The sequence below is a fragment of the Gopherus evgoodei genome, chromosome 9 (genome assembly GCF_007399415.2).
Source record: "Gopherus evgoodei ecotype Sinaloan lineage chromosome 9, rGopEvg1_v1.p, whole genome shotgun sequence".
NCBI lineage: Eukaryota > Metazoa > Chordata > Testudines > Testudinidae > Gopherus > Gopherus evgoodei.
Genome location: NC_044330.1, coordinates 81,772,720 through 81,789,999, shown reverse-complemented (window position 1 = coordinate 81,789,999; position 17,280 = coordinate 81,772,720).

Sequence of the window (17,280 nt, the reverse complement as noted above, 5' to 3'; positions counted from 1 at the left end):
ACCTTTAAAGGGGAGTGGGGGAGAAAACACGCACACACACACACACACTTGACTAAATGTGCATAGGAAATACTTATTCAAAAAGTTTCTACTGAGATCAATGTGGGTTTTTTTTTTATGAATTGTATAGTATTATAAATGTAAACGGTGCTTCCCAGAAACAACAACAAAATTAGAGGGTCTCCATCTGAGGAAGTTGCAATCTAAAACACCTATACTGCAGACACGTATGCCTGGGCTTAGAATTATACATCCATGTCAGTGGGACTACTGTGAGTATGCAAAGATAAAATTCAGGGATACTGATTTACACTAGTTGAGAATTTGACCTATAATTTTTCACAGTATCAGAGAGGCATTTACAAAAGTAAAACTTTTATTTGTTTTGCTAGAAGACCATATAAAGGTAACCAGTAAAAGTATACATTTTTCCTCTGGAAAAAGAATTAGCTGAACAAATTTTGACTAAATTATATAAACTAATTTCTAGATAAAGAACCTCTAAGTTTCGGCTTAGAACAGTTTTGATTGGCGATAAAGTGTTGAATATTGATTTTTCTCATGGAAGTGTTATGTGTAACAGTAATGTAAATATGACTGACTATTCAGAGAGCATGCATGCATGATCAACCAATATTTTTTTATTCCTTGGTGAGTATAAAATAACTTCCTATCTGCAAAAGAAAAGGTTTTCTAAATTCTAATTGATTTAGGCAAAGATTTTAAGCACATACTTAACTTAAACAGGTGAACAATCCCACTGAAATCAATGGGATTACTCACAAGCTTAAAATTAAGCATGTATTTAAGTACTTTGCTAAATTGGGGCCTACACCATTAGTGTATTTTTTTTTTTTTTGCTATAGCTATTTTATATAGATAAGGAGACTGCACTCAACTGCATATATATATATATGAATGATAAGGATAGCACAGTCAAAGGGCATTTGTATTGGTTTTCTTACCTATATGTTTTTCTTTATTCTCCTAATTTTATTTGCTGTCTTATGTATTATTTGTTTTCAGGATATGGTGTTGTTTCATTTGAAATGTAATATCTTTTTATAATGCCTTTTTAGTAGTAACTTTTTAAAAAAAAATGATGACAATAACAAGAAATTCTGATATGCAGGGGAAAATATGTTGAAAGCTTAAAACAATAAATGTCTGCTGCTGCCAATAGCTAACAGAACAGAACAGTTATAATACAAATGCAGTGGAACACAATATATGTAACTGACTGAAGTTAACCATAAACAATTTTGTACATATACTGAAGATGGACAGCTTCACTGGTCATGTTGCTGTAAAATAAATCCCACATCATCATTTTCTCTAGCCATGGAGTTCTTGCATTTGAGCAGATTTACCATTTTTGCAATTTTCTACAATGTGATTTGAATATCCTGGGAAAATAGCATCTAAAGTAGACATATTTATAACAGATGAACAAATTCCTCAAAAAATTGTTTGTGAATATTTGTTTGAATAATGTTTTGAATTCTTTTTGGCTGTGTTCACTCCTCTTTGTATTTGCTTTCCATGAACATATTTCCCAGCAGAAAGGTCTGTGGAAACAGTGGGCCAAATTTTCTGATTTTGTAAAAAGGTACACTTCCATTAAAGTCAATGGAGCTTCACCAATTTACCCCAGCAGAGAATCTGATTCAATGAATTTTAGCTGAATATCAATGAATATTCCTGGAAAGTGAAGTTTATGTACAAAATGTGAATATTTGCATCAGAAAGCTTATTATGAGAGTTATGGTCATCTGTACAGGGACCAGAAATAATACTATGTGACCTGTATAGGTCCAATATAACTAGCCAACACTGAATTTGATTATCACATGTTCATATCTACAAATCAAGAATTGCCAGTTGAAATTATTCAGTGAATAAATATGAATAAAGAATAAGACTCCAATCCTATAAACTGCTCTGTGAAGATGCATACGCAGAGTCCAGTTGAAGTCATTCTCCTGGAGCAAGTTGTGGGATCAAGTCCTTTATTTGCAAAAAAAAAGAAAAAAAAAAGAAAGAAAAAAAAACAGTTTCTCTCGACAACAAAAGGAACATTCACTGAACACATTCATTGCACATTACTTTCTCGTTCTTAATAGGTAAGTGACCATCCAGAGATCCCAAAACCACATGCCTGCAAAACTCCCAGAACAGAAGCTACTTAGAATATCTTCCTAGCCTTTAAAAATGCTGCCAGTATCTATATACTACTTTCAATGTTCACCATGTCTGCTCATAGTCACCTTGTCCAACTATCCTGATGAAACCATTGGGTCAGTTCAAAAATGGAAACTAGCATAACAGATAGCAGGCAAGTAATCATAAATGGATTCTGTAAATATACTACAGAAGCAAATAAGATTAATAAAATTATTGTTAATAGACTTGAGACAATGCAGGGTGTTCTGGCTTTACTGACTTCAGTGGAGTCAGGATTTTATCTAATGCTCAGCTGGCACAAATTGTCATAGCTTCATTGATGTCAGTTGAGCTATGACAATTTGGATAAATTGAGTATCTGGCACCAGACTTGTATGAAAGACCTTTACTTTAAAACGTTACATTCTCTTTCAAGTTAGATAGTAGTTTCAGGATTTTACTGCATCAAGAAGAAGGAAATCAAGGGCTATGCTTAGGATGAACAGGCACACCACACGATTAACTTTCCATACATGGGGCTTGATCTGACGCTCACTAAAGTAAATGGAAAAGCTGTTGACTCTAATGGAGCAGGAGCAGGACCATGAGTCAAATGGTATCACTATAATGGCAACTGACAAAAACTGTATATCCATCAGATTAGTCAAAAAGTTAATTCAAGTTTTGCAGGTTTGATTGTTTCTTCAGAAGTATAGCTAATCAAAAAATATTGCTAATACATGTAAACATTTTATTGGGTTGCTTGAAATGGAAAGAACCAATGGGAGTTCTTATGCTCACTCACTAGTTCTTGCAGGTACTAGTTTGTAAAATCATGAAAAACTATTTTGGTAAATTATGACAAAATGGAGTTATTTTCTTGAGTTGTCTTTCAGAATTTCAAGATATTAGGGTGATTCAGGGTCTTCTGAAGTTATATGTTTACTTAAATGTTTAAGTGCTATGGACATTTTAGCATATACAGTGCTTTCTATTTTGGAAACTTCAAAAAAATGAAGTAATTCTGATATTCCTCCATCCCTTCTCTCAGTTTTCAGTTTTTATTGACAATACAATTTATTTTATGTACATATGAATTGTGACTTCTTTTGTGTTATTATGAGTGCTATGAACAAAAAATAAATAAATACAGTAATACTTCAATTTGGATGTTATCTGCTTGGTAATTTTGAGAAACAAAATTGACAAACTAGGCTGCATTAGAGGATGAATTAGAATAAAGAATTCAATTAAAGAATTCCTGAAGAACCACGTTGGACAACTAGAGTAGAAGTATTCAGTTTCCTAAAGTGATAAAGGTTTAGCCAGGCCTGTCATTTTACCCCACATGCTCTGAAATGGTGGTGGTTTTCAGGATATAAACTAATGTAGCAAGAGTTAAAATGTTCCTAGAATAAACACAACTAGTTTCATTTAAAGTGCTGAGGTATGAAAATAAAGCAACAAAAATATTAAACTTCAGGTATGAAAACTCCAGCTTTAATTCAGTTATAAAAGTGACAGCTTTTAAAAACTCCCAGAGAGCAACTAGCTGTCCATATTATGTTCTAGGAAAGTAACCACCATGCTTTTAAGCTATCATTCAACTCTCAAGAATACTATTAATACAAAAGATGTGAAGGCAAGGAGTTGGATTTGAATCATATACTTGGCAGAAGGTCTACGATTCCTTACCTGTAAGGTATCCGAAAAACAGAGGCGAAATATGTTTCCCTTTTCTTCTTACTCTTTACATAAAATAAGTATTATTATTGTTTAGATCAGCTGACCTAGACCTCAACTATCAAGTTTTTCTTTGTTTTCTTATAAAGACAATGGTTTGACAAGCTGGTTTTCTCCACCTTTGTTTGCTCTCCCTCTCCTACTTTCCCCTGTTCATTCCCCCTTTCTCCCTAATGTCTCTCATCTCATAGGCCTAGTCTACACTACGCATTTATACCGATTTTAGCAGCGTTAAACCGATTTAACGCTGCACCCGTCCACACAACGAGGCCCTTTATATCGATATAAAGGGCTCTTTAAACCGGTTTCTGTACTCCTCCCCGACAAGAGGAGTAGCGCTGAAATCGGTATTACCATATCGGATTAGGGTTAGTGTGGCTGCAAATCTACAGTATTGGCCTCCGGGCGGTATCCCACAGTGCACCATTGTGACTGCTCTGGACAGCAATCTGAACTTGGATGCACTGGCCAGGTAGACAGGAAAAGCCCCGTGAACTTTTGAATTTCATTTTCTGTTTGCCCAGCGTGGAGTTCTGATCAGCACTGGTGGTGATGCAGTCCCAAATACAAAAAGGGCTCTAACATGGACCGTACGGGAGATACTGGATCTGATTGCTGTATGGGGAGGCAAATCTGTTCTATCAGAGCTCCGTTCCAGAAGACGAAATGCCAGAGCATTTGAAAAAATCTCCAGACAGAGGCCACAGCAGGGACTCAGCATAGTGCTGCGTGACAAGCGTAACGGAAAGCCAAAGAATCAAATGGACGCTCCTGGAGGGAGGGAGGGGGTACTGAGGACTCCAGCTATCCCACAGTCCCCGCAGTCTCCAAAAAGTATTTACATTATTGGCTGAGCTCCAAATGCCTGTAGAGTCAAACACATTGTTCGGGGTGGTTCAGGGTATAGCTCGTCAATTTACTCCCCCTTCCCCGCCCATGAAAGAAAAGGGAAAAAAATCGTTTCTTGACTTTTTTATATGTCACCCTATGTCTACTGCATGCTGCTGGTAGATACGGTGCTGGGGCAATGAACAGCAGCACCCTCTCCCCTCCCCTCCTCAGTGGCAGATGGTACAATGTGACTGCTATCCATCATCATCATCCGCCCATGAGTGCTCCTGGCTGGCCTCAGCTGAGGTCGGCCGGGGGCGCCTGGGTAAAAATAGGAATGACTCCCGGTCATTCCCAGTAGATGGTACAGAACAGCTGGTAACCATCTTTGTCATAGCAACGGGGGACTGAGCTCCATCAGCCCCCTCCTTTCATGTCTAAAGAAAAGATTTTGTACTGCCTGGACTATCATAGCAGTGGGATGCTGGGCTCCTCTCCCCCACACCGTTTAATATCCTGCCTGGACCATCATAGCAGCTGGAGGCTGCCTCCCCCTCATTTTATCTCACTAACAAGTCAATGTTTCTTATTCCTGCATTATTTATTACTTCATCACACAAATGGTGGGGGGACACTGCAACAGTAGCCGAGGAGGGTTGGGGGAGCAGGGAAGCAATGGGTGGGGTTGTTGCAGGGGCACCCCCTAGAATGGCATGCAGCTCATCATTTCCACGGGAGCGGCTGTCCTCTCTGGTACACTGGTTCTCTAGCACACTTGCCCCATATTCTAGGCAGGACTGACTCTATTTTTAGATAAACCATAAAGGAGGGAATGACCCCCTGGGTCATTCCCATTTTTGTCTTTGCACCCCCGACCGACCTCAGCCAGGAGCACCCATGACAGCAGCAGACGGTACAGAACGACTGATAACCATCATCTCATCGCCAATTTACAATGGCATGGCAGATGGTACAGAACAACTGATAACCGTCTCTGCTATCTTGCAAAGGCAAATGAATGCTGCTGTGTAGCACTGCAGTACTGCCTCTGTCAGTGGCATCCAGTACACATACAGTGACAGTGACAAAAGGCAAAACGGGCTCCATGGTTGCCATGCTATGGCATCTGCCAGGGCAATCCAGGGGAAAAAGGGCGTGAAATGATTGTCTGCCATTGCTTTCACGGAGGAAGGAATGACTGATGACATTTACCCAGAATCACCCGCGACACTATTTTTGCACCATCATGCATTGGGATCTCAACCCAGAATTCCAATGGGCGGCGGAGACTGCGGGAACTATGGGATAGCTACGGGATAGCTACCCACAGTACAATGCTCCAGAAATCGACGCTAGCCTCGGTACATGGATGCACACCATCAAATTATTGTGCTTTGTGTGGCCGTGTGCATTCGACTTTATACAATCTGTTTTACAAAACCGATTTATGTAAAATGGGAATAATCCTGTAGTGTAGACGTACCCAAACTTTCTCTTTGACACTCTTCTTTCCTTTCTTCATCTGTATTCTCTACCCTTTTACCATCCTCCCTCATCTCTTCTTGTAACCCCACAGGCTCCAACTGGATATAAATTCATAATATTATAATGTTCATTGTTGCTTGTTTTTTGGCAAGCTGAACCATACAAAGCAGAGTATGAAAAATAACACTGGTCTACAATTTTTGAGAAGTCGTCTGCTTCAGAGATAAAATGTGATATTTATTATGTATTTTGATGTGCTGAATTCAAATATGACAATTAAAACAACTGATTGGCCACTGTTTCTAAGATATTTAAGTTTTTACATTTTATGTCTATGTATATTGTGTAGATAGTAGAGTTTTAATCATAAATTGTAAACCTAGGTCTTTTCATGTGTTTATGGGTGCTTTACATGATAATAGTTCACCTGTCCTGTTTATGTAACACTTTAAAAATCAACAAAAGGGTCATATAAATAAAATTTATTATGAAACAAAAGGCAAAAAACTATTATGTACATAGTTTAGTCCTATTCAATGTCTACTCGGCGCTTCTTGGCTTGTCTCTTGTATTCCTTAAATGGAGCATCTCTTGTCAAGATCCAGCAATAGTCTGCAAGCACTGATGGGCTCCATTTGCCCTGATAGCCTGCCAGGAGATTCCACTGCTGTAGTCTGGAGCCCAACAGCTCTGCCTTACTCTTGGGTAGTTCCAAATCCCTGACAAGATCATTCAGTTCACCTTGGGTTAGGAGGTGTGGTTCAGAGGAGGAGGATGGGAGAAAATGGGTGTCCTGTGACATTGATGGTTCAGGACCAGAAGTTTCATCCTCTTCCTCTTCCTCGTCTGACTCAAGTGAGAATGATTCTGGTGCATCAGGAACCGGCAGTCCTTCTCCGTGGGGTACTGGGCGTATAGCTGATGGAATGTTTGGATAATGCACAGTCCACTTTTTCTTCTTTGACACACCTTTCCCAACTGGAGGCACCATGCAGAAGTAACAATAGCTGGTATGATCTCTTGGCTCTCTCCAAATCATTGGCATTGCAAAAGGCATAGATTTCCTTTTCCTGTTCAACCACTGGCAAAGATTTGTTGCACAAGTGTTGCAGCATATGTGTGGGGCCCACCTCTTGTCCTGATCTCCAATTTTGCAGCCAAAAGAAAGGTGATAGGCTTTCTTAACCATAGTGGTTATACTGCACTTTTGTGATGCAAAAGTCACTTCACCACAAACATAGCAGAAGTTATCTGCACTGTTCACACAAGTACGAGGCATCTCTGCTCACTTTGGCTAAACAGAAATGTGTCCCTTTGCAAAATCAAACACTGACAAATAAGAGAGCATGACACTGTATGATTTCTAGAGCTGATATAGGGCAATTTGTTCAGCACAGTGATGTAAGCTTCGTTATGATTGCATCATCCATGACTTCTAGGAATAACATGATGCAATTCATATCATGTATGATGCAATACCAGCTTCAGATTGCATCATTCATTGTTTTGCCTAAAAAGCAAGTACTGTCCAAACCCAGTCATAGATTTATTCATGGATCCAGTCAAAGATGTATTTTAGTCATTTCTGGTTTAAATTGAGATCCCTTCCCTTTATAACTCACTTATCCTCTGCCATTCCCAAGTCAAGGGTTGTATATACTGACCCAATAGCATATCTTGAAAACTAGAGCCAATCAACAATTTTAAGCATCATTTTCGTTCTCAGTGACCCAATATTAGTAAAGTTGGACTACATTTATTTCAGAAGCATTTTGGCTGTAGAGCAGTGTAATTAGTGTTTACCTGGTGCCTTTCATTTGAGGATTTCAAAGCACACTATATAGATGGGTTTAACAAGGAGCTTACCTTTGAGTGGGAGAGCCTGGGGCTAAACTAGTTCTGATTACAAGATGAGTCTCACCTGAGGGGAATCAGGTAATTCAAGTATAAAAGGCAAGAGGAAGCTGCATAGAAAAGGTGTGGTTGAAAAAGGGTTGTTGAAACTGTCAGAGTCAAGAAGGGAATGCTCAGAAGCCAGAGATGCTGTAGTTGGCTGAAGAAGTTGTTGCAGGAAGCAGGAAGCTCCTGCAAAGAGATTGAACTGTGACCCAGCTCTGGAAAAGAGGACTGGGACCCCCCTGCACCCCGCCAACTGAGGGGAGAGACACTGAAATGGGATTAGGGCCTGGAGTACCAGTGTGGACTGCATAACCTGAGATGTTTTAATATTCTTTTGGATTGTGTGGAGTTTAAGGAGCCCTGTGAAGGAGAAGACAGGACTGGGTAACTGCAGAGGCACCCTTGGGATGATGAGAGGATGCAATGAGTGTTCTCACCATGCTGCATAGGTTGTTATCCTCATTTTATATAAAGAGAAACTGCGGCACGCATCTGTTAAACAAGTTGGTGGAGGTCACACACTAAGCAAGAGAAAAAAACTGGGAATAAAATCCCAGAATACTGGGATTTAGAAACAGATATGCAGTCTGTTAGACTCACAGCAAACAAATCATACATGTGCACTGTTTCCTATTAATAGGTCCAATTTTGCAGTTTCTACTCCAGCAAAAGTGCCGCTGTATTAAATGTTTTTTCCTTAATGCATAAGGCTGCATTATCAGGACGAGTACACACATGCATTGTTTTGTCTACTGTGACTCTAACAGCAGATTGCAAAGAGGAGAGAATTGATTTGAATTACAATAATTAATCAAAAAAAGAACAGGAGTACTTGTGGCACCTTAGAGACTAACAAATTTATTTCAGCATAAGCTTTCGTGGGTAACAGCTCACTTCTTTGGATGCATAATTAATCATACAATTAAATTGTCGTTCATATCAGTCATGCATGAAGAACTAAAGAAAGTGAATATGGAAAAAGAAAACTGGATGGATTCAAACCAGCAGACTAGTGGAATAAGCATACATATAATATAGACACCCCTGAAAACTCAGGGGGAACATTGTGGAAATCATTGTGATGATTAAGACATACCATTTTCCTGCCAGTGGCTGAATAAAAGTAATATAAGGCTTCATGTCAAGTTGTACTGAACATCCATAAATAACAAGAAATTTAAATAATACAAACATTTGGAATAATGGTGTTTTTTTAAAATCAGCTCATTATAGCTTTTCAGAGGCAAAGAACTGGCTACATAAAGCTGAATTATTTTGGATATTTAAGTTAGTCAGACACTTTGGCCTCCTCAGTCTTCTCTAATAGGGAACATTGGCATGAGAAATTTCAATCTTTGCCCACTTCCTACTTGCTGTAATATTCATTACAACAGATGGTCTCTGAAAGAAATGCAGTTATACCTGAAAATTGCTTATGGTAGGAAACAATGAGGACACACCAGATATGTACCGAAAATGACTACAGGCCACAGAGCATGCAGTTCTGTTTAATAAAGTTAGTAGCTAAGTGCAACTGGTCTGGGCTGATAGCGGGGAAGTTATAGCACTCCACTTTTTGTACTCAGATAAACTGACTGTCTTAACTAGGTCGAGGCCTAACTATGTAGGCCCACCTTAGGGCCTCTTCTATGCATGGATCTGCAAGGGATGATACTGGGAAGAGTACATGTTGGAGTTTTACAGAGTTGCTTGCTAATGTTTGTTAAGTCTTGGAAAAAGCAGCTGTGAGAACAAAGATGCAGAACTGGGAAAATAAATTAGGGAACAGGAAAATCTGATCATGTGCTTTGAGGCAAATTGATCATGCAGGTGAGGTGTATTTTGGCAGAGATGGTAGTAATTTATTAACAAGCATCATAATTATTAAAAATCCCAAGGTGCCTACCACCAGCACTAAACTGTATTCCTTTAAAAAAAGGAAAAAGGAAAACTAGTCCTATAGATTTCCATTTAAAACTTCATGTAGCCAGCCAGAACACTGACGACAGCCCTCTTGACAAACAATGAATAGCTTTTCTTATAAGTGAAGTACTGTAAATACCTTTACATTCTGGTCCATAATCCTAACACAAACATGAATCACTTTGTTGCCCAACAGTTGACAGCCACGGGACTCCATTGACTTTAATATAACCTAATGGGTGTAACTGAGGGCAGAACTTGATCCTTAGAACCCAATCCTGCAAATACGACTAGAGAGAGGGCTTGATTCAAGGTTATCCTGTGGCACTTTGCCCCAGAAAACACACTCATCACAAGATGCCCTCTATGAAGGACACAGAGCCAGCTCTGCACCCCCTCAGCCCTCTTCTCACACTAGGACCCAGTGCAGAGAGCATTCCAGGGTGATCTGGAGAGGGCAAAAAGCAAGTGCACAGGGTAACATTTCTTAGCAATTCTGTGCCACAGCAACCACTCTTAAGGGCCACTGCAGTAGGGATACAAGTTAGAGCAACCTTCAGAACTTCCCAAGCCCAAGACAGTTCCCAAACTGGTACTCAATTCACAGCAGTCTCAGAATAGGGGGAAATACATCCGCCTCCCCCCCCCCCATATCAGTCCTAAAGCACCTGCAGGGCCAAATTACCCTGACAGTTCTTGCTAATGGGGTAATCGCACAGTGTTAAGGGTCAGTCCTGCAAACACTTACCAACATAACTAATTGAGAGCAACAGGGCTTCTCACATGAGTGAAGTCACTCACAGGCAAAAGTGTCTACAGGACAATTAGACTTGTTTGCCAATTTAAGAGTTTTTTCATTAGAAAATGCCGATTCATCAAAACCGAAACTGTTCCCAGGAAAAAAAATTGAAAATTGTCAAAACATCCTACTCTGACAATTTCTAAATGAAAACGTTCCATTTTTTCAGGTCAAAACATCTTTTCATTTAAAAAAATTAGTTACTTTATTTTTTAAGTTGTTAAAATATAAAGTTAATGAAGTGGTGAACTCTGAGCACTTTAAAGGATTGGTCCCTTAAAAATTAAGGGTCTGATCCTGCCCCATTGAGTCCAGTGGAGTTCTGTATTTGATTTTAAATATTAAAGACAATGAAATAAATTTGGGGTTTACAAAATCAATCACTTATGTGTAACATTTTCAAAAGCTGTTGAAAGTCAATGGCCCTTAGGCTCTTAAGTCACTTAGGGATGTTTGAAAAATTTACCTTAGATTTGTTAGTGCAAGCCTACCAATCATCATTCTAAGTCTACTATGTCAAAAATAGAATCATTCCCAGTAAAGCTATAGCTCATTTATTATCCCACATTACAACCGGGCATGTATAAACAGTTTAAAATGAAACTATGAGCTAGAGCACCAGTCTGGGAATAAAACAATCATGTAGTTCCCTGACGCAGAGGTGACTTCAAAAGGAGTGGGGAAAAATATATGTTTTCTTTTTTGGAAGGGGGTGACTGAAAGACTCTTTCTTCAAAAATATTTAAGGCTTTTTAAAAAAACATTAGTACTGCAGAACCTTAGAAGACTCTATGGACAACTGAACAACTTTAACGCTTATGACAAATAATAATATAAAACTTCATTAATTGAGAGGGGAAATGATTTTTCTACATAGTTATATTATATTAAAAGAAAGACCAGAGTTGATGTGGCTTGTCAGAAAGACCAACATGGAAAAAAGTGCAAAATAATTCTTTTAAAAAAGAAAATATGTAACTTCTTACATATGTTCATTCCTGGTCCTACAAGTCACCTGACAGTCTGTCAGTGAGGGGGGAATAAATCTCTGAACAGCATAATTTGGATGGACTAAAATGTCCATGAATGTTAAATTCTGAGCCCCACTGTGCCTGGCTTGGTAAGGCCAAGCAGGCACAAGGAACCTCTTCCATCACCTCCAGATATCCCACGCAAGGTCTGCATCCTAAATCCTAGTCCTTGCCCTCAGACACTGCTGTGCAACCACTTTAGAAGTCTAATCTCCACTTGCTGGCTATCTCTTGAATTAGAGGAAGGAGAACTTTGGCCTCAGTCTCCTCCATAATAGTCATTAGTGCTGGCCCTGTACAGCAGAGAGGGAGTGATGATCTTTTCCAAAGGGTGGCACACAGGCTGCACTCTAAGGCATTGCACCTTGGATGAACATAGTGCTCCCCAGAATTTCCCCAATAGCGACTCCTCTGTATTCATCATATTACTTCCACAGATCTCACTGTTGGAAACCAAGGCAAGCTTAATCCAGCCATAACCAGAGCAAAAATGAGACAAATCCAGCTCCATCCTCCTTGAGTGCAGAAGCTCCCAGGGCAGTGGAGCTGGCACATTACTGCAGTGCTGGAGTGGGGCTGGATGCATGGAGCAGGAGGGGTTGGGGCTTGGGTAGGTTAGGGGGATAGGCAAGGTTGGTAGATCTGCTCCCACCATATTTTCTCCATTCAGGGGATCATGTAATGGCCTACCAAAAAAAAAAAAAAAAGTTACTTCATCTATTAGGCTGAGCTAGCACTAGCCTCCATGGAACAACTCCATTGCTACTTCAAGAACTTCAGGGAGGATTTCTCCGCAGTGGCCAGGCCAGTGACTTGCACTGAGTGCTGGGCAAAGGGTTTGGCCTATATGTACAGAGTCCTGTTAATAACTATAATGATGTCAGTAAAATGCAAATTATCCATTAGCTATCAGTTGATCAAGTGATTAATAAATCAATATTTTAAACAGGAAAAAGCTATTGTTTCATGTCTTTTATTATACAAGTTAATTATTGATGGCCAGTTAACAGCTGAAGAGTTGAGAAGTAATTACAGTGCTAATGAAGCAGGTGCAGCAGTTACTTTTGTCTCCCTTCTTCGGAGCTACTGTTATAATTTCCCAGCTTGCTGTCTCCTCTGTTAATGTCAAGTGAAAGACACTGCAAATCTAGGCTGACTATAATTAGCCAATTTTAAAGTGTCAGTAAAAGTTAATTTCTAATCATTTATTTAACATTTCTTTTAAAAAAAAGTGGTGTGTATTTCTAAAATACATATTAAGACAGTTTAAACTGGTTTCTTCACAGAAATGGAATATTCCTGCAGTTAAGGTGCAGGACAGAGTCAAATGATCTGTGCTCTATTCCCAGAATTCTCAGGACCTGATTTCCAGAAATGCTGGGTTCCCTCAGCTCTTGTTGACTTCAGTTAGGAGTGGTGAGTACTCAGAGCCTCTGGAAAACCAAGCTCTAGAGATAAAATCAACAAAGGCACTTAAGCACCTAAATCCCATTTTTAGGCACCACCACTGCAATCCACAAAACTCCCGCTTGGCTACCGCCTAACCCTTTAGGCACCTAAACTCATTCAGCTCTTATGTTTTTGCATAAAAGGCACCTATATTCCTGCTGCTGCACATGCACACTATTGCCTCTCTCTGGTACGGTGTACTAAAATTGACATGTTGACACTTAGGATGAATGTTTATAATCTTATTACTTACTACTTCAAATTAGTTAATCCTTTGCATTTAAAAAAACAACAAAAGAATGACACACACACTCACTCCTAAAGATCTATTTTGGCAATTAAATGTTTCTACTAAAGGAAACTACAGATTTGTGATTATGTACAATACATACCATCAGTTGCTGGGATTTTTGACAAGTGAGAATTTTTATGACTCAGTCAAACAATCTCTTAGCTCCCCATAAAATAATCACCACATGAACAATATCTGAAAAGCTTTAGGACTGCTTTCAGTGAAATAAGGGAGCATTTGGGTTGTACTCTTTCAATTCAATATTTATTTTTGTATTGACAATGTGTCACAGAAGACAGCTGCACAGCACAGCTCAGCTCTCCTTTGCATCCTTAGGGTGAGTTACATATTGGGTTCAGTTCTCACTGATTCAGTGCCAGGCCTGTCCCTGTATTAATTAGAGAAGTTAAGGCTAGCGGAGAATCAGTGTAACAAAGCACTGCTGCTTCTGTCTCCCACACGATGCTCCCTACACCAGGGTTGGGGTGGCGAGCCTGCTGGTTGGGCAGGCTCCACCAGCATTATTGTAGAAGGGAGCTTGCCTCTGAAAGGGAAACTCTTCACTGGCCATTTCCCGCCATAATCTGGCCACTTTGCATTGCTTGAGAAGTGAAAAAGAGATCTGGGCCATTAAATTATGTCACAGAGAATATGCAGATGGGTCAGTGAATAGGAGAATGAGGCTTTCATCTATGTTACCTGTTCAAATCCAGCCCCATTCAGAAATGAATTAAAAGTTATTCTCATTGGTGGAAGATATGAGATGAACAGAGTTGTATAAACTTTTCATTTAAACTCATGTCCATCTGGCCTGCTTGCATTACAAATCTGAGCCCAGTTTGCTAAAAATTGCATGAACACAGACCTAGTTTATGCCTTTGTTTGAAGCTTAGTTTGCATGGGTTTTCACATGAAACTGGGCCTGTTTAGTTTTCAATCTGTGGGATTGATTAAAACTGAAAATCAAGGTGAAACTCCAAGTGTGAATCCATTGAACTGAAATCAAAACTGAAAGCTTGGTATGAACAATGCTTCTCAGGCCTTAGAACTGCCAATGTGAGACACATGCACTGAAATGTGTAAAAAGTGACCAAAATGTGGGCATGCATTTCATGTTGCACCATAATTGAAAGATTATATTAAAACTTTATTTACAGAGTGACAAAACAGCCTTAAGGCAGTTTTGCAATCTGTACCAAGTTAATTGCAACAGGTTGTGAGGGACAGCTGTTTACAGATTGCAGAGCTGGTTGAGTTGATTCAAGGTGAGAAAGCAGTCTTAAAACATATTTCAGACAAAAAAATACTGTTTATGGTGTGATGCAAAGAAATACACCTGTTTGAGTCATTTGGGAGGCCCTGCTAGAGGAGAGGTTCTTGTTCTGTGGGTGTCTCATGGGGCATCAGAGGAAGAAAGTCTGGAGGGGGACAGTAAGGACCTGCTGTAAGTGTCTCCAAAGTCAATTAGTACAGCCAACCCATTCAACCCAGTGACATGAAGTTAATTCCAGCTGCCTTGTCCCACATTATTGCTGACTGCCCTTCTCCCACCCCCAAAACTAAAATAGCCCCAACCCTTACTTTAGGGCTGGTGCAACTGTTGCACTGCACATTGTAGCCTGTGGACCTTCAATCTGCTGCTCCTCTCCAGGGAAATGGTGGAGAAGTTGGTCCTGCTACTACTGCAGTTTTTCTGGGCTCCTTGCTCAGCAATCCTCCTGAGACACAGAAGCCTGAATGGGAGGAAATAGAAAGCCCACCAGCTAGGCTGACCAGATAGCAAGTGTGAAAAATCAGGACGGGTTGGGAGATGGGGTAGGTAATAGGAGCCCATATAAGAAAAAGCCCCAAATATCAGGATTGTCCGTATAAAAATCAAGACATCTGGTCACGCTACCACCAGCTCAGAGACAGATCTTCTCATTCCTCCCTGCCCTCTCATGAATAAGTAGTCAATCTTTCTCCTACCTAAAAATATAATATCAGTTCCTGGGCAGCCCTCTTGTCTGGTGGAGAGATGGGGAAGAGAGAGATAGGAAGCCTTGGAGAGCTGCAACAACAGGAACATTTCCTCCCACCCTGCAGCCAGCCAGCATCCCTTCCTGGGGAACACAGGAGAGAATGCTGTGCATCAGAGAAAAACAGCAATGTAAGATGCCTTACAGTTGAGAGCTCTGAGCAGGAACCTCTGCAAATCACAACTGAGTTTTGCTCAGCTCTAGACATTAGCTGGTGGTTTCAACCTCTCAAAGTTACCATCACAATTGTCATTGGTTGGCACTTTTTTTTTTTTTTTGAACTCCAAACACCTGACAGCAGTGCAGGGAAGCCTGCAGTACTGTTACTCATGCTCTGCCAGCTCGGTGAATCAACAGAGGAATGTGCATCATTAGGGCTGTCAATCCAATACCTTTCACAAGTTAATTCACTTAACATGTTTTCCATATTTTAAATGCTATCTCAAAACTGATCAAAGTACAACAGAGTTTGTCAGGGTGGTTTCTTCAGTAAAAGATTATTTTTGCTGTTTGTCAGTCTTGACTATTCTTTTCAGTTGTGATTGCTACAGTAGTTCATATAACACAGTAAATTGTCACAAGATGCATGAAAATGTTTTTAAATACATGGATAGCCCTGAAGAGACAACCTACTGTATATGCTTTGCTGTTTTTCTGGGCCATTTCTCTATTAGAGATACCATATAATCTGGTCCAAGATTTTCCAGTTTGTAAATGTGGAAACCACTAATGTTCCTGTCTACTCAGAATGACTCATGAGTTGCTGATGTCATGCATAGGAGAGGGAAATGGGCTCTGAAGTCAGTGTGAGCATCACAGCTGCATACCTGTCAAGTCATATTGATTTTCCATTTGATTACAAATGGAGTCACCCAGGGCCAAGTCCTACCCTCACTTACATCTGATGGAACTCAATGACTCTAGTAGGGCTACACTGGACATGACTCAGAGCAACGTCTGTCCCCCAGCTACTAGCACATATGCTGCTCATATGGAGAGTTTTGTAAAGGACTGTCTTAATTCTTTTCTTCTCCTTACAAAATGGTAGCTGGCACATGGATTATTCAAATGGGAAACCTTGAAGTTTTTATCATAGGTACTTGTTCCAAATAAACACTAAGAGTCAACAATTAGTCAGTCCTTCAAATATCTTTTCCTCTGCTCTTCCTACTTTCTTCTTATACCCCTCCTCTTCTTTGACAATTGACTCTCCCTACCAATATCAATTTATCTCATTCCTTTTCCTTCTGAAAGAAAGAGGATGGAGGAGGATTGACAGGAATCAAGCAATGGATAGGTGTAGTCATCCATAGTGTTCCAAAGGTTATACTCTCTGCAGTGTTTTTATAGTGTTCCGCAATTAGAATGTTGTTACACACATTAGAACTTTGATCATTAAGGGGAGGGGCATGAACCTTCTCTCAGGTGACTTCATTATAGCTACCAATCTGCTCTCCACAGCCTCTTAGAACAGTTTTTAAATGTCTTTCTCCCTCTGTCATTTAATTCTGATATCCAATGAATGTATGTGACCATCTGGCACTCAAGAAAGCACTGTGTATGCACAATTGTTATTGGTTCATGCATTAAACCACAATGTTTACTTTGAACAATAGCAGGAAAAGAACAATTGGCATGGTGCCGATG